Source organism: Canis lupus, chromosome 1 (genome assembly GCF_011100685.1).
Source record: "Canis lupus familiaris isolate Mischka breed German Shepherd chromosome 1, alternate assembly UU_Cfam_GSD_1.0, whole genome shotgun sequence".
NCBI lineage: Eukaryota > Metazoa > Chordata > Mammalia > Carnivora > Canidae > Canis > Canis lupus.
Window position 1 is genome coordinate 93,489,841 of NC_049222.1, and position 16,512 is coordinate 93,506,352.

At 41.5% G+C, this 16,512-nt stretch overlaps 1 protein-coding gene across 11 annotated transcripts in view; it reads right to left on the reverse strand.

Moving 5' to 3' along the window:
* Positions 1 to 8,303, reverse strand: part of GLIS3 (GLIS family zinc finger 3) — a 546,483-nt gene extending 538,180 nt beyond the window's left edge. For 4 of the 11 annotated variants that reach the window (XM_038527224.1, XM_038527215.1, XM_038527216.1 and 1 more), the window contains exon 1: positions 7,072 to 8,298. The gene's annotated coding sequence lies outside the window, so the exon portion shown is untranslated. Of the gene's footprint in view, positions 1 to 398; positions 680 to 7,071 lie in introns of all 11 variants that reach the window. The other 7 variants (XM_038527231.1, XM_038527229.1, XM_038527232.1 and 4 more) reach the window with 3 other exon arrangements.
* Between the last annotated feature and the right edge of the window lie 8,209 nt (positions 8,304 to 16,512).

Sequence of the window (16,512 nt, forward strand, 5' to 3'; positions counted from 1 at the left end):
TAAGAATGTTATCGATAGTCCTTGCTCAAACCAAGACAGCACCATAATTCCAAGGCCTCAAGCTTCCTGGTGAGTTCTCAAAAAAGACTGCCAGTAAAAGCCCACAGTGGCAACCCACTCAGGACTCTGCTTACTCTAGAGAGCCTTTTTCTTTCCTTTCTGTTCTCATCTTCACTTAATAAACTTTCACTTTGCTTCACCCTTTTGTGTCTGCGAGATTCATTTTCTGACTCTATGAGACAAGAACCCTGCAATCCTGTAACACTTATTCTTCATCAGCTGGGTGATCCTTGAATCCCTAATCACCTAGATCCCTAACCACTCTCCTTCAAGACTTATCCCCTAAATGTCCCCTAAAATGCCCTCATTTTCCAAATGATCAGCCAGCTTCTACTCACATTTTACAATAATCTGCTGGAGGAGTGTGTGTGTCCTTGGCTGCCAATCATTTCACTTCAGGGCATCAAGCTTGTCCTCTGTTCCCCACTTAGTACTGAAGAAACTGTTCTTGTTTAGGTTAACCAGTTATTGCCCAGCACTATGTTCAGAGATTGTGTCAGTGATATTAAAAGTTTTCCTCCCACTTTGTGGAACCTATACGTGTGGTAAACTCAGGTTGCTGGACCTTGATGACTTCTGGGTTTTAGTAATGGAGGGCTCCTAGAAGTTAACAGCAATGCTGCCAGGAGACAAAAATAAAGGAGCTTTGAGACAATATTCTTCATTTAGCCAGGACTCAATATCCCTGGAAAAGAACTTTCTAAGACTCCATATGGTGATAAGAGTTAATTTTCTAGGCTGTCAATATCAGCTTTGTGTTCTTTAAAAAGGACTATTATTGCCCATGGTCAAGTGGTTGTCAATAACATTGTAATTTATTCCTCTTTTCCCATCATCCTGTTTCCTTCCCTCCTTCCCTCCCTCCCTCCCCCCTCTGCCCTTCCTTCGTTCCTTCCTTCCTTCCTCCCTTGTTTTCCTGGTCTTATAAATTTCTTTCCTAGTTTTTATAAACTTCTTTTCGATAAGTGTACAATATCAACTGGTTAATACCTACAGACTTGTATGCACTCCTCCTACCACCCTTCATCCCTCACTCACACCCACTCAGCCTCCACTCCCAACACAACCCTGTTGTCCAACTTATCATATAAAAGACTTTACAATCCTTGATATCCAGACTGGGAAAACGAGCCTCAGTTAAAATGCTGTTGCACAACACTGGGTTATAACTGTCATCATCACAATTTCAAATCACCTGTCAACATTCAGCTGCTCCAATTTTATATCGCTCTGCAGAGAGTCAGAAACTAAAGGGAGATGCCTCAGCCTTTAGGAAATGCTTGTAAAATACCAATGGAATAAGATATTTTTGAAGTGCTTCAAATTTCGAAATAAAAATCTCCCGGCACATATCAGGGATAGTTGATTGTACCCAGTGAACTTGAGAGCAGTAAAAGTATCATATGTTGCAGTTTGACAGCAGGACTGTTTTTACAACCCCTTGCATTTCCCATACTCATTTTCTCCTAAGCTTCCCTCTGCAAATAAACACTTCAGAGATTTCCAAAAGCCCAAAGATAGGAGTTGCTACCTGCTACTCAACAGCTGCATCTTCAAAGCCACACAGATGTTAAATTCCTTTATGGACTACAGACCTGGTATTCAAGGCTCACCTCCTTCCCAAGCCCATCCAGAGAGCTCCACCATCTTTTAATCTCCTGTAGGACTTACCATTTGTACCACTCGCTGACCATATAAAATGCTTCAGGATACAAAAAAATTTAAGATTATCCACCCTAGGGCAGTCCCGGTGGCTCAGCGGTTTAGCGCCACCTTCGGCTTGGGGTGTGATCCTGGGGACCCAGGATAGGTCCCACATCGGGCTCCCTGCATGGAGCCTGCTTCTCCCTCTGCCTGTGTCTCTGCCTCTCTCTCTTTCTGTCTGTCAATTTCCTACCTCCCCATCCAGGAACCAACTAATGATAAACCATCCCTGAGGATGAGGAATCGACTTTTTCTTACAGGTTTTATTATGATTGATCTCTTAATTATAATAATACATATCCACAGAGAAAAGTTTAGGGAGGAAAAAAACCCCTAAATTTTATTACCTATAATGTGTATATATAGATATCTCTGTAATTTGATTATCCATAATCACCATACTAAGAAGGAACTTTGGTTATCAGTGGTTGACTATTATCCCATTATAAAAAATTATATATATAAAAATATATCATAGAGCCATAATGAACATTTTTGTGGCTAAATTTTTATGTACATCCATGAATATTTTTCAAAGAAATTCTTAGAAATAGAACTAATTGAACCCAATTTCAAGCTAATAATAGAAACCACAATACCATCAATATATAATGACAAGTATTCCTGCAGCATACTGTGTATCAGGTACTCTATCTATACTTTATATTCACAATGATCTTAGGAGGTGAATATCACACCATCCTTATTTTAAAAAGTGAAGAAAGTGAGGCTTGAGATTTATCTCTCAGAAATTGTGCTAGAAAATGACAGATCAGGGATTCAAACCCAGGTGTATTTCTATAAGCCATGCTCTTTCCGTTACACACAGAAAGGGGCATTCCCTTACTGTGCCACATAGGGTTTTCACTAAAACAATTTGAACTCAGGGAATCATAGAATGCAATACTGAGAGGAGCCACAAAAGTTCTTAAACTCAGTCCTTATCTGATACCAGTCACCCCTTCAACATTTCCTATATTTAACCTTTATTTAGTTATCTTTAAAGACAAACTCCCTCTTTTCCTAGACATTTTACTTTTATACTACTCTAACAATAAAAAAAAATCACTTTTTATTCTGAATTGAAAATTGTGTCCTTTTAGCAACCAAGCACCAATGCTACATTTAACCAGGAGGCCACAAAGATATTATCCATTCTCCCTATTATGTGACAGCCCTTCCCATGTGTCATCTATTCCCCTTGCCCTACTGACATCTTTAACTATTCTTCCTACCTTAGACCACTGAGTTTCCTCACCACTGGGAAGACTTCTCCTGACCATACTCCAGGGCTGTGGATCTTTCAACAAAGCCAGGCATCAGCTGTGAAACCATAAGGGCCATGCCTGAGACTAAAGAACATGATCCAGAGCAAGGCTTACTCTAGACCTATCCTAATAATGCCCAAAACCAAGTTCTGGCAAGATCTTCAGAGGATAGAGTTTAGAAGTTGAGCCCTATGGGACTAAAAAGCAGAGCACAAAGAATATAGTCAATGATACTGTAATAGCTACGTAATGGGACAGATGTAGCTATACTTATGGTAAACACAGCATAATGTATAAACTTGTCAAACCACTGAGTGGTACATCTGAAACTAATATAATACTGTCTGTCAAGTATAATCAAGAAAGAAAGAAAGGAAGAAAGGAGGAAGGAAATTAATTAATTAATTAATTGAATCTTGCCCCTGAAGCCATAAGAATCCTAGAAGAAAACATAGACAGTAATCTCCTTGACATCGGTCTTGGTAACAATTTTTAAATCTGACTCCAAAAGCAAAAATAAACAAGTGAGACATCAAACTAAAAAACGTTTCTGCACAGCAAGGAAAAACATCAACAAAATGGAAAGTCAACCTGCTGAATGGGAGAAAATATTTACAAATCATACATGTAATAAGCCGTTAATATTCAAACAACACCAAAATATCATAAACTTTACCACCAAAAAAACAAACAAACAAACAAAAAAAACCAAACAAGTAAAAATGGGCAGAGGACTTGAATAGACATTATTGCAAAGAAGGCATCCAAATGGGCAGTCATATGGAAAAATGCTCAGTATCACTAATCATTAGGGAAATGCAAATCAAAACACTATGAGATATCACCTCTCACTTGTTAAAATGGTGAATCAAAGCCAAGAAATAACAAGTGCTGGTGAGAATGTGGATAAAAGAGAACCCTGTGCCTTGTTAGTGAAATGCAAATTGGTACAACCACAATGGAAAACAGTGTGGAGGTTCCCCAAAAAATTAAGAACAGAACTATGATGTGATCCAACAATTTTACTTCTGGGCATTCATCCCAAGAAAACAAAAAAACAATTTCCAAAAGATACATGCACCCCTACATTCATTGCATTGTTAATCATAGCCTAGATATGGAAGCAACCCAAAAGTCTACTAATAAATGAATGGATCAAGAAATTGTTGGAAAAATATTCCATGCTCATGGATTAGCAGAATTAATATTGTGAAAATGTCAATGTTACCCAGGGCAATATACACGTTTAATGCAATCCCTATCAAAATACCATGGACTTTCTTCAGAGAGGTAGAACAAATTATTTTAAGATTTGTGTGGAATCAGAAAAGACCCCGAATAGCCAGGGGAATTTTAAAAAAGAAAACCATAGCTGGGGGCATCACAATGCCAGATTTCAGGTTGTACTACAAAGCTGTGGTCATCAAGACAGTGTGGTACTGGCACAAAAACAGACACATAGATCAATGGAACAGAATAGAGAATCCAGAGGTGGACCCTCAACTTTATGGTCAACTAATATTCGATAAAGGAGGAAAGACTATCCACTGGAAGAAAGACAGTCTCTTCAATAAATGGTGCTGGGAAAATTGGACATCCACATGCAGAAGAATGAAACTAGACCACTCTCTTGCACCATACACAAAGATAAACTCAAAATGGATGAAAGATCTAAATGTGAGACAAGATTCCATCAAAATCCTAGAGGAGAACACAGGCGACACCCTTTTTGAACTCGGCCACAGTAACTTCTTGCAAGATACATCCACGAAGGCAAAAGAAACAAAAGCAAAAATGAACTATTGGGACTTCATCAAGATCAGAAGCTTTTGCAAAGGATACAGTCAACAAAACTAAAAGACAACCTACAGAATGGGAGAAGATATTTGCAAATGACATATCAGATAAAGGGCTAGTTTCCAAGATCTATACAGAACTTATTAAACTCAACACCAAAGAAACAAACAATCCAATCATGAAATGGGCAAAAGACATGAACAGAAATCTCACAGAGGAAGACATAGACATGGCCAACACACACATGAGAAAATGCTCTGCATCCCTTGCCATCAGGGAAATACACATCAAAACCACAATGAGATACCACCTCACACCAGTGAGAATGGGGAAAATTAACAAGGCAGGAAATAACAAATGTTGGAGAGGATGCGGAGAAAAGGGAACCCTCTTACACTGTTGGTGGGAATGTGAAATGGTGCAGCCACTCTGGAAAACTGTGTGGAGGTTCCTCAAAGAGTAAAAAATAGACCTGCCCTACAACCCAGCAATTGCACTGTTGGGGATTTACCCCAAAGATACAGATGCAATGAAAGGCCAGGACACCTGCACCCCAATGTTTATAGCAGCAATGCCCACAATAGCCAAACTGTGGAAGGAGCCTCGATGTCCATCAAAAGATGAATGGATAAAGAAGATGTGGTTTATGTATACAATGGAATATTACTCAGCTATTAGAAATGACAAATACCCACCATTTGCTTCAACATGAATGGAACTGGAGGGTATTATGCTGAGTGAAATAAGTCAATCAGAGAAGGACAAACATTATATGGTCTCATTCATTTGGGGAATATAAATAATAGTGAAAGGGAATAGAAGGGAAGGGAGAAGAAATGTGTGGGAAATATCAGAAAGGGAAACAGAACATGAAGACTCCTAACTCTGGGAAACAAACTAGAGGTGGTGGAAGAGGAAGAGGGCGGGGGGGTGGGGGTGAATGGGTGACGGGCAGTGAGGGGGGCACTTGACGGGATGAGCACTGGGTGTTATTCTGTATGTTGGCAAACAACACCAATAAAAAATAAATTTATTATTAAAAAAATAAAAAGAAATTGTTGCATATACATATATACACAATGGAATATTATTCAGCCATAAAAAGAAAGGAATCTTGCCATTTACAACAATATGGATGAATCTTGAGGGCATTATGCTAAATGAAATAAGTCAGAAAAAAACAAATACCATATGATCTCACTTGCATGTGGAATCTAAAAAATAAACAACAAAACAAAATAAACCAAGTTCATACATACTGAGAACAGACTGGTGATTGTCAGAGGGGTGGTGGCCAGGGCATGAGTGAAGTGGGTAACAGGGGTCAAAAGGTACAAATTTCCAGTTATAAAATAAATAAGGCTTGGGAATATAATGTACAGCATGATGACTACAGTTAATAATACTGTATTGTGGGGCACCAGGGTAGCTCAGTGGTTGAGCATCTGCCTTGGCTCAGGGCATGATCCTGGGGTCCTGGGATCGAGTTCTACATCCAGCTCCCCAAAGGAAGCCTGCTTCTCCCTCTGCCTATGTCTCTGCGTCTCTGTCTCTGTCTCATGAATAAATAAATTTTAAAAATAATTTTAAAAATACTGTATTGTAAAAAATGACAATAATATTTCATTGTATATTTGAAAGTTGCTAAGAAAGTAAATCTTAGAGCATTCATCACAAGAAAAAAAATTTTGAAGTATGTATAGTGACAGATAATAACCAGACTTATGGTAATCATTTTGCAATACATACACCTATTGAATTACAATGTTGTACAACATCTGAAATTAATATAATGTTATTTTTTTAAACTAATATAATGTTATACGTCAATTACATCTTAGTAAAAAACAAATTAAAAAATAAATAAATTGAGCCATGCCCAAGGGAAAGGCACTTGGGAAACATTCCGGGCTTTCCACCAATCTTCTCTAACAAGATAGAAAGACAACAAATGAAAAACTCACTGGAAGGACAGGTCTTAAGAGCAGATTGAAGATGGCAAAGGAATCAGGTGGAGACAGATCAATAAAACTTAAGATCAGAGAGGGGAGAAAAAGTAAACCAATGATTCCAAAATCTTTTTTTTTTCCCCAAAATCTATTCTAATGCATGTGCTATCCTGCCTTCCTCTGGCGATGTCTCTTCTTTTCAAGGAAGCCATAGATTCCCTTCACATACAAAGGCTGGTGGGTCGCATGGCCTATATCCCAGAATCCACAGGCTGTTGGGGAACAGGACTTACCTGTCTGGAGATCCCATAGTGCACAGGGCCAGTTCAGGGCTTCCAAAGGCTGCTGAAACAATATGAGATATGGGCCTTTAGAGTCTGTATTCCCGAAGCCTCTTTGGATCTTGGGCGAGTGAAAAAATTTAGGGTTCCAGACAAGAATCTGAATGAAAAATAAGCAGCTGAGTGTACTCCTTGGTCCTGGGCACGGACAATATGCGGACTCCCACGCGGGACAAGGACATCATGAGAATCCATAAGACCAACACCACAAAGATGTCTGCACTCGAGAACTGTACACCACACTGATGCCCATGAGTGAACAAAGGTTCAAATCAATTCAAATCTGTTGAGCATCTGCTACATTTCAGGCACTGTTCCGCTGACCCTGCAACGATAGACATAAATGGTGCCAGCCATCAAAAACCGGTCTGGGGGGAATCCCTCGGTGGCACAGCGGTTTGGCGCCTGCCTTTGGCCCAGGGCGCGATCCCGGAGACCCGGCATCGAATCCCACGTCGGGCTCCCGGTGCATGGAGCCTGCTTCTCCCTCTGCCTATGTCTCTGCCTCTCTCTCTCTGTGTGACTATCATAAATAAATAAAAATTAAAAAAAAAAAAAAAACCTTGTCTGGGCTTACAAAGAGCCCATCGAGAACATGCCTTTGCAGGAACCCCGAGGCCCGTGGGCACGCACCAGCTCCTGGTGAACACAGGCACCATCCCCACCTCTGAGCTCCTTCAAGCATGCCAGTAGTGAAGTTCAGGGTCAGCCGGGTCATCACAGTCCCCGTGGAGGCCAAGAGCCCGGCCGCCCCGCCCAAGCTGGTGAAGGGGCTCCAACGGCTAGCGCCCCACCGCAACCCCACGAAGAGCACCATCACGGACTCAGCGGGGCACACCCTGGCGCGTGCCGATGAGCTGCACCCGGATACGCTTGAAAACCCCTGAGGAAGCCCAGACATCTGCATCTCTATCAAGAAATCCAACGCGGTGGTCCTGTGCCTCGAGACAGTCAGCAAGGCGTCCGACGTGTGGGGCCAGCTCCAGTCGCACCAGGAGCAAGTGACTGCGCGGAAGGCGCCACCCCTCCCCGACGGCTGGTCGTGGACATCAAACTTGAGGTGTCTGCCAGCCAGGAGCTCAAGCGGTGGGCCCGCTACAGGCCGAGAGCGCGAGAAGGCTTCGCCCAAGGCCTACAAGACCTGACGCCAGGCCGCGATAACCTCCCTCGGCAGGCGCACGCAGCACCTCATCCGGGTCGCTGGCGACGGCACAATGGCGGCCCCCAATGGGCCTGAGTGGAGGGAGCAGGTGCTTCAACGTCGGCGACGGCACGCCGCACGCCGCACGCCGCACTCTGCACATGGCACGCAGACGGCCTCCCGGGGTCATCTCACGCCGCGCTGCCTCTACGTCAGCACGCTGACGACGCAGCCCCTGCTGGTGGAGCCCGTCTGCCTCGTGGAGGCCCCGCGTCTACCTGCTCGCTAGCGAGGCCTTGGGAGGGCAGCCATGCCTTCCCCCGCCACTGTCCGACCACTGCCAGGCAGATCCCGCCCGAAGACCCCTCCCACAGCACCAGCGGGTGGCGGCGGGGACACACAGGTGCACAGGCCTGGTGGAAGGCATGCTGGCCCCAAACAGCTTCCTGAGCAGCTTGTACTCCACGCGCTCCCCACGGCAGCCCCAGGGCGGTGGGCAGAACACAGCGTGGCGCCCAGCACGCCTGCCCGCACTATGCAGATGCAGGGACGCCCTCCCTGCCATCGCTCCTCATTAATGCTTGATGACATTTCCTTCAATACTGATTTCAGGATTTCAGAGGCGACAGAAATGCCCTCACCAATGGGGGTAGGGGAAGGGATGCAACACCCAACACTTTTTTTTTTCCATTTCGTCAGAGGGAACTCAAATGTCAGATACATACATACATACATACATTGACAGGTTGATTTGGGTCAGTGGATGTTCCCCACCTCCAGAGAAGGAACAAGCAGGTAGACATTTCTCGTTGAACAGAAACCAGAAGGCAGGAAATCTTACACAATGAAAAAAAAAAAAAAAAAAAAAAAAAAAAAACTTACACAATGTCCCCATGAGCATCTCCAGTTGTGTTGGTGCCACTGGAATAATAAATTTTAGATGTGGTGACAAACGAATCTGTCTAGGGAAATGAGATAGGTAAATAGGCAACATAGCCTGTAAGTGACACAAATGACACAGAAGGTTCTAAAGTAGCACAGAGGAAGGAGTGATTAACTTGGTGTTGGGGCAGAGTATCTCTCTTTTTTTTTTAAGATTTTTTTTTTATTTGAAACAGAGAATGCACAATGGGGGGGGGGGTTGCAAGGGAGAAGCAGACTCCTGGTTGAGGAGGGAGCCCCACCCAGGTCTCAATCCTAGGACCCTAGTATCATGACCTGGGTGGAAGGCAAGAGGTTTAACCAACTGAGTCATCCAAGTAGCCCCAAGACAGACTTTCTCATTCATTCCAAAAGCATTTCCTGGATACATATGCACTGCAATGAACCAAATCCTGGACAAATACATTTTCCAGCAGAGAGGAAAAGAGACGTTTCAAGCAGAAAAGATCACATACCTAAATAGATGTCTGAAAGATTATGGTGTCTTTGAAGAACTGTAAGACATTCCAAATCATGGAGAATAAAATTTGAAAGAAAAAAAGCAGCAGATGTGGCCGAGGTATGCAATAACTCATACTATGTATTGAATGCAATAATTCATATGTATAGGGTTTGATAATTCACAGTAAGTGCAGGAAACAGCATAAGTAAGTTTTGTGGAGGCTTAAGCCCAGACAGTGTTTGTATATATTAAGTGCTTGATAAAAGTTAAAACTTCTAGCAGCATTTACGTGCTTATACCACAGAAATACTTAACCTTTCTGGCCTCAGGCTGCAAGCTTCCTGCAGGGATAGGAGTTGGGGGGAAGGTGTTAAGGGGGGGTCAGTGAATCACCTTTCTCTCCTTCAGGCTGAAGGACACTCAACTGGTGCCTCTTCCCCACCCAGAAGTCCAACCTAGGGCTGGGACCAGTGCCATCAGATAAAACAGCATAGCTACTTCTTTTACTAACTTCCCCACCTGCTCTGAACTCCACTGGGAGATTTAGATTACTCTTTTTCTGAAAGATTCATGTATGACTCAAAGCAGTAAGGAGTTGGAGACAGAAATTATGCATTTAAAAAAAAAGTTAACATTTTTATATTTCAAGAAGGAGAACAAGACCATGTTTGGGGCTTTTAAGAAGTATCTCTATGAAGGCTCATTCCCTTCCTAACTCTTCCTCTGTCTCCTTATCTTCCTGCCTTCCCCTCTCTTTGGGCCTTACTCCTCCCTGTCTCTGTCTCCTTCCCCTTTCTATCATTCCCTACTATTCCTACCAGGATGTAGATAGAGCCCTTGTTCCAGCCATTTCATAAGTAAGGAATCTTTTGCAACTTCCGGTTTTAGCTGGATGCCAGTGGGAGCTTTTTCTGACCCCCCGCCCTCCCCCAACACTTCCATAAGCCCTGTTCTGTAGGGTGCATTCTTTTGTGGAAGAGACATGCCAAGAGGGTGCTTCACCTCCAAAGGGCCTGCCTCCACTTTGCTTTCTGATGTTCTTTAAAGACAGACTTTATGAGAGTAGTTTCTTCCAAAGGTTAACCTGTCTAATCTACATAAGGAGTGTGTTCTCTTAATATAGCTTTAACCTTGTTCTTGTGAGTAACACTAGATCTCTTTCCTTGCCTGGTTTTCATTAAGGCCTTTCTTGATTAACTGAAAAATCACTCTGCCTGGATCATCTGAGACAATGGCACTGTACGCCAATAGTTTGTTCCACATTGCCATGTTTCTTCCTGATAAAAGTGTAAGAAGTGTGTGTGTGTGTGTGTGTGTGTGTGTGTGTTGGGATAGGTAGAATGTGACATTGTTTATTGCACCAGATATGTAAGTATTTATTTGAAATTTGATAAATAATACCTTTTCTCCATCTCCATTGAGAACTGGAAAACCAGAGAGAGGCTTGCATTGTCAAAAGAGATTTCAGTTAATCACTCAGCATAAGAAAAGACACATCCAATACTTAGAGACTATTATCATTCTTACAAAAAGTGAATCTCCACAGGGGACTTTAGGATGGGCTGGTCTAGGTAGAACCTACCTCTTCCCAGGCTTAGTTTGTGGCCCCTCTTGGGGAAGGAAAGCTAACTTGAGTGCTCTCTCAGTACAGCCTTGAACTGATTCTAGAAAACATGGTTGCAGCTTCTTTTTCCTATCTGCTCCAAGCCTTAAATATGTGTTCTTCTCCTATGCAGATCACCACACAAATGCAACATCCCTTGGAAATACTGAGGCTAAGGCAGGAAGGATACATTGTTTATGATTTCTTCTTGTTTCTGGCTGAATTAAGCACTTATTTCTGCTGTCATTGGAGGCAGCACTCAGAGCAGCCCCATTCTCTTGAGTCAATACTACCGGTCTTAAAATGACAAATGGAAACACACCAGAGGACACAGATGTCACCTGCCAGAGTGAAATAACTAGAATAACTGAAAAAAAACCAGAACTATTTTAGGTCACTATTCTTCCTGAATTACTGAATTACTTCCTGAATTATTACTTCCTGAATTACTGTTTTATTACAGCTTAATTTGTTTTTTAAGGTGAGACAATTTTTGTTAATCCAGCGATCCCACTTTGGGGAATTTGATAGCAATAAAATCACCTTACTATCAGGATGCATGTCAAAATTGTTTAATGCAGCATTATTTATAGGATCAAAAAGTAAATTTTTCTTTCTTTTACATTAGTTTGCTGCTTGCTAGATTTAGAAGGGAAAGTTAATAGAGAACATAATTTGTTTTAATAATGAGAATAGCAGGGGTGACCAGGAAAAAAAAACAAACTTCAAGATGACATTATGACTCAGTGAACTAGTTATCATTTTATTGTGTAACTTGGCCATTCAACAAGAGGCTAATATATACCGGAACTGGCATTAGGAAATATCTGGCATGATGCAAGTCTTTGTTTTCCTTTAGACAAGGAAGAAGTCTTCAGTCAATAATTCAGAACCTCGAAAAACAGTCTCAAAATCAAACTGTCATACTACCAGCTCCCAGTGTATTTATGCTACAAGCATATTCAGTTCAGGTGGCATAGATTTGTTAAGCAACTATTATATGTCAGGGAGGGTGCAGGTAAGATGAATAAGAGAGGCTCAGCTCTCAAAATAGTCAAATTGGGTGGAGATGGGGTTGGTGGCAGACATACATGAGAAGGAGGAGGATGGTAATGATGACAACAGTCCAAATGTACTTTTAAGGAAAAAGAGTAGCACTGGTCACTGGACTTCCAGGAATAAAGGCGGGGCAGGGGTATATGGGTAACCTGGTGGACTTTTGGTGTTATCAGGGTAAGAAGTGCAAGATAAGGAGAGGTAGTAGATGCAGCTGGGAAGACTAGCCTTTGACAGACCAAAGGAGATTATGCATTGTATACTATGGGATTTGGGATATTTTTATTGTAGGCAATGAGGAGCCACTCAAATATTTTCCATAGGAGAATGATATAGTCAGATTTGCATTTCAAATAGATCATTCCAGACTCAGATAGGCATATGCCCAAAAGCAGGTACAGGTAGGTGACAAAGGAAGTGCCTCAATGAGAAATGGTGAGAACTGCTTATGGGCAGTGATAACAGGGATGGAGAGGAAGGGCACCTGCCAGAGAGAATTAGAAGTAAATAGGTAAGATGATGTGATTGACTGGATATGAATGTGAAAGAGTTCCTAAGATGACTACGAGTGTTTTGGTTTGGTTGTCTGGATGGATAAAGGTAAGTAATAGAGACAGGTGCATTCATTAAAGGCCAAGCCCTGCACTTGACTCTGGATATATAGTGATGTACAAAATATTCACAGCTCCTGTCCTCATAGAGTTAACCATCTAGAGGAGGGGACAGACATCCATCAAAAAAGTCACATAAAAAAATGTCATGGCAAATTGTGCTTACGCTAGGGACTATAATGGAAAAGTGAAGCTACTACAAGACAATGGAAGAAGAGTGCCTGGTGTGCAATAGGGAGTCACGGACATTCTCTAAGGAAATAATATATAGGAGGTAAAGTTAGGACCCAAGAAAAGCAGTAGGCCAAAGATGAAACCCTAGGGAACACCAAGTGGGAATGGAGGACTGAAAGGCAGTAAAAAGCAGAAAAGTAGATGGAAAAAAATAGAAGGAAAATTTGTCAAGTAGAAAATTTCAAGGGATAATGTTCCAATGTTTAAATTTAGCACAGAGGAAAAGTAACATAGGACTAAAAAGACTCATTGATGGTAAGTATGGAGGTAATTGGTAATCTTGACAAGCAGTTCATGTAGAATGAGAAGCCAGATCTTAGTGAGTGGAAGAGTGAATGAGAGGTAAGAAACTGTTGAAAGGAAGAGAAAGATCTCACATAATATTTAGGCTTTGAAGCAAAGGAGGGGTTGATTTTAGGATCAAGGGAAACTTGACAGCAGGTGGAAATTAAAGGGAGGGTGAACAAGGAAAATTGTTCCCTATTTTTAAAAAATCTCTTCCATACTCTGCATTTATTTTTATCTGCACTTATTTCTGAATTTATTGTGACTGCCCTTGGCTGCTGACCCTAAGACTCAGGATTCTTCTCAGGGAATTCATAAAACATGAAGTTTGCCCCTTTCCTATCTTTTGGGAAATTACATTTTTTTTAATCATTATCATTTCAGAGTCCCTAACTCAGACTAAATGGGCAATCGGAGGCTATTCTGAGCCTTCGGTCTCTCAGGAAACATGGAGTTAGGCTTCAGTATCTATGTTTCAAATACAGAAGTCTTTATGGTTCTAGTTCTTGAACAAGAAGCAAAGGAAAAACCATAATCTTAAAGCTTTAATTTGATGGTACTGTGTGAATCACTGAGTGGGTGGAAGGAAAAAGACTTACCTTTAATTCAGATGAAATATAGCTGAGAAATAATTCCTGTCCATTCAAAAGGCCAGCTTTGTATCTCATACCAAAGTTCTTCAGGAAAGGTAGCCCACCACACTTGTTTGATTTTCCCTAAGAGAATCTGATTTTGCACATCTGACTCTACGTTTGTTTTTACAGAGTACAGACTAATGCAAGCACACTTTTCATTCCATTCACCACTAATGAGAAAAGATTGTAACTCAAATAGTTCTTCCTATCTTATAGCGATAGCAAAACACTACCAAATATAGCCATGTCTAACTATTATTAATATCTTTAAGCTTGGGGACCATAGCCACAATAGCTAGCACTATAATTAGCTGCTTCATCAGCCTGGCTTGGGAAAACACACTGTGAGTCCTATTCTTGCACTGAATATCCAGTACATGACTAATTGCTGATTTAAAAATTCAGGCCCATGACTCTAGAGAATATCTGTAACAGTGTAAAACACTTTCTAATTATTCATTAAGAATAAAACGGGCATCTATTGTATGCCTCCAACCTACTAAAGGTTAATGTTGAGGGTTTTATGCAGGCCATGCTCATAAATTTACAAATTGTGCCCATGAATTTAAATTCTAGTAATTCAGCTTATTAAACGCCAGTCACATCCTCTCCCTTAAAAGGCAGAATTTTACAAGTAGAATATAAATGTATTCATTGACTTGTGATTACTTACACGACTTCCAAAACAGGCGAGTTGCACGTATAGTCTGATTATTTTGTTAGGTTCTGACATGATTTTCTACTTCCCCTTTCTCACTCACTACAATACTTCAATGTGAACATGTGACTGTTACAGAGATTCTAATCCATGTTCTTTCTTATGTATCTGAAGGACAGCTTGAGATATGTGGTGGTGTCTGCTCCCAAGCCCAGCTCAGATGCTCTAGCCAAAAGGAAAGGATTCCTACACAATCCATGAGTCACTTTGGGACCTGTGCCTAGGAAGATCTTTCCCCTTCCAAAAGGGGCTGAGCCCACTGCAAACTGGCTCTTGGGCAGGTTCTTGAACAGACTTAGATGGAGGATACCTTTGTAGAGACTACTGTTAGTTTCCAGTGGGTTTTTGCCACTAGTCAGGCTATATTCCTCACCTAGTGATTGCCTTCTTATCTAAAATTTCCTACAATTTCAGTTTCATAAAATATTATTATCCTTCCTATGGAGAAAGGCATTTGACCCTAGAGGCAGTTGAATTCGGGGCAGGTCATTTGCAATGGGAAGATCCATAGAGATTTTTATTCATTCTGCAAACACTAAGTGCCTGCACACCCAGAGCTGTGAGGATGAAATTGAAAAAAATTTAGCCCCCTTTCTCACAGCAGCTTCATCTCCGCAGACTGCACCATCACCTCTGTAGAAAACGATGGTGCTTTGCCAGGTAGAGATGAAGTTCTTTTTTTTTTTTTTAGGTTTATTTATTTATTTATTCATGAGCGACAGAGAGAGAGGCAGAGACACAGGCAGAGGGAGAAGCAGGCTCCATGCACCGGAAGCCCGATGTGGGATTCGATCCCGAGTCTCCAGGATCGCGCCCTGGGCCAAAGGCAGGCGCCAAACCGCTGTGCCACCCAGGGATCCCCGTCCCAAAGTTCTTAATCATTAAAAGCCTCATAGACATGTTACAATCCCTGAGTTAACCTATTTCAATTATTTGTACTTTTCATAGCCAGGACGTTTTCATTTATTCTAATTCCTGGTTTCTCAACATCAGCCCTATTGACATTTTGGACTGGACAAAATCCCCAGTTGTGGGGGCCGTCCTGTACATTGCAGAATGTTTAGCAGCTTCTCGTGCCTCTCCCCACCACATGCCAATAGCACCCCCACTAGGGGAGACAACCAAAAAGATTTCCATGCATTGCCAAATATTCCCTGGGGGACAAAGCGTCCAATCTAACTTGAATCTGTTCTTTTACAATTCGATGTCACGTTTTTGTTGCTGTTTTTGTTTACTATGGGGATAGAGAATAACTGGCCACCATTCCCTATTGAATAAGTTCAAGGGAAGCCATTTTTACTTTTCTAAGCAAATATAAAAATTTCATCCTCTGACTAGATTTCACTATTTTTAAGTGAATGATAGTGTAACATCGAACCGATTATCTCGATTTCTTATTGACAACATTCCTAGTCTCTTTTCTTTCCCCACTTTTTAAAAAAAATTTCATAAGTATATCAAAGACAGATTTCTAGCTAGTTTTCATTTGGAAATCAATGATTCTTAACCATTTCTATATGACCCTTCGCTATTCAAGTCAATGAAAACTAGGTAGCCACTCCTTAGAAAGATATGCATGTGCACACACATCTGTGTGTAATTTTAACAGATTTGAGGCTACCACCCCTCCAAGCTCTTTCCTGGACCCTAGGTTAAAATTCTGTTCTAAAACTAGTGCCAGTTCTTTGAGTTATGATTTTGTGAGGTTATAAAATAAAGCAAGTCC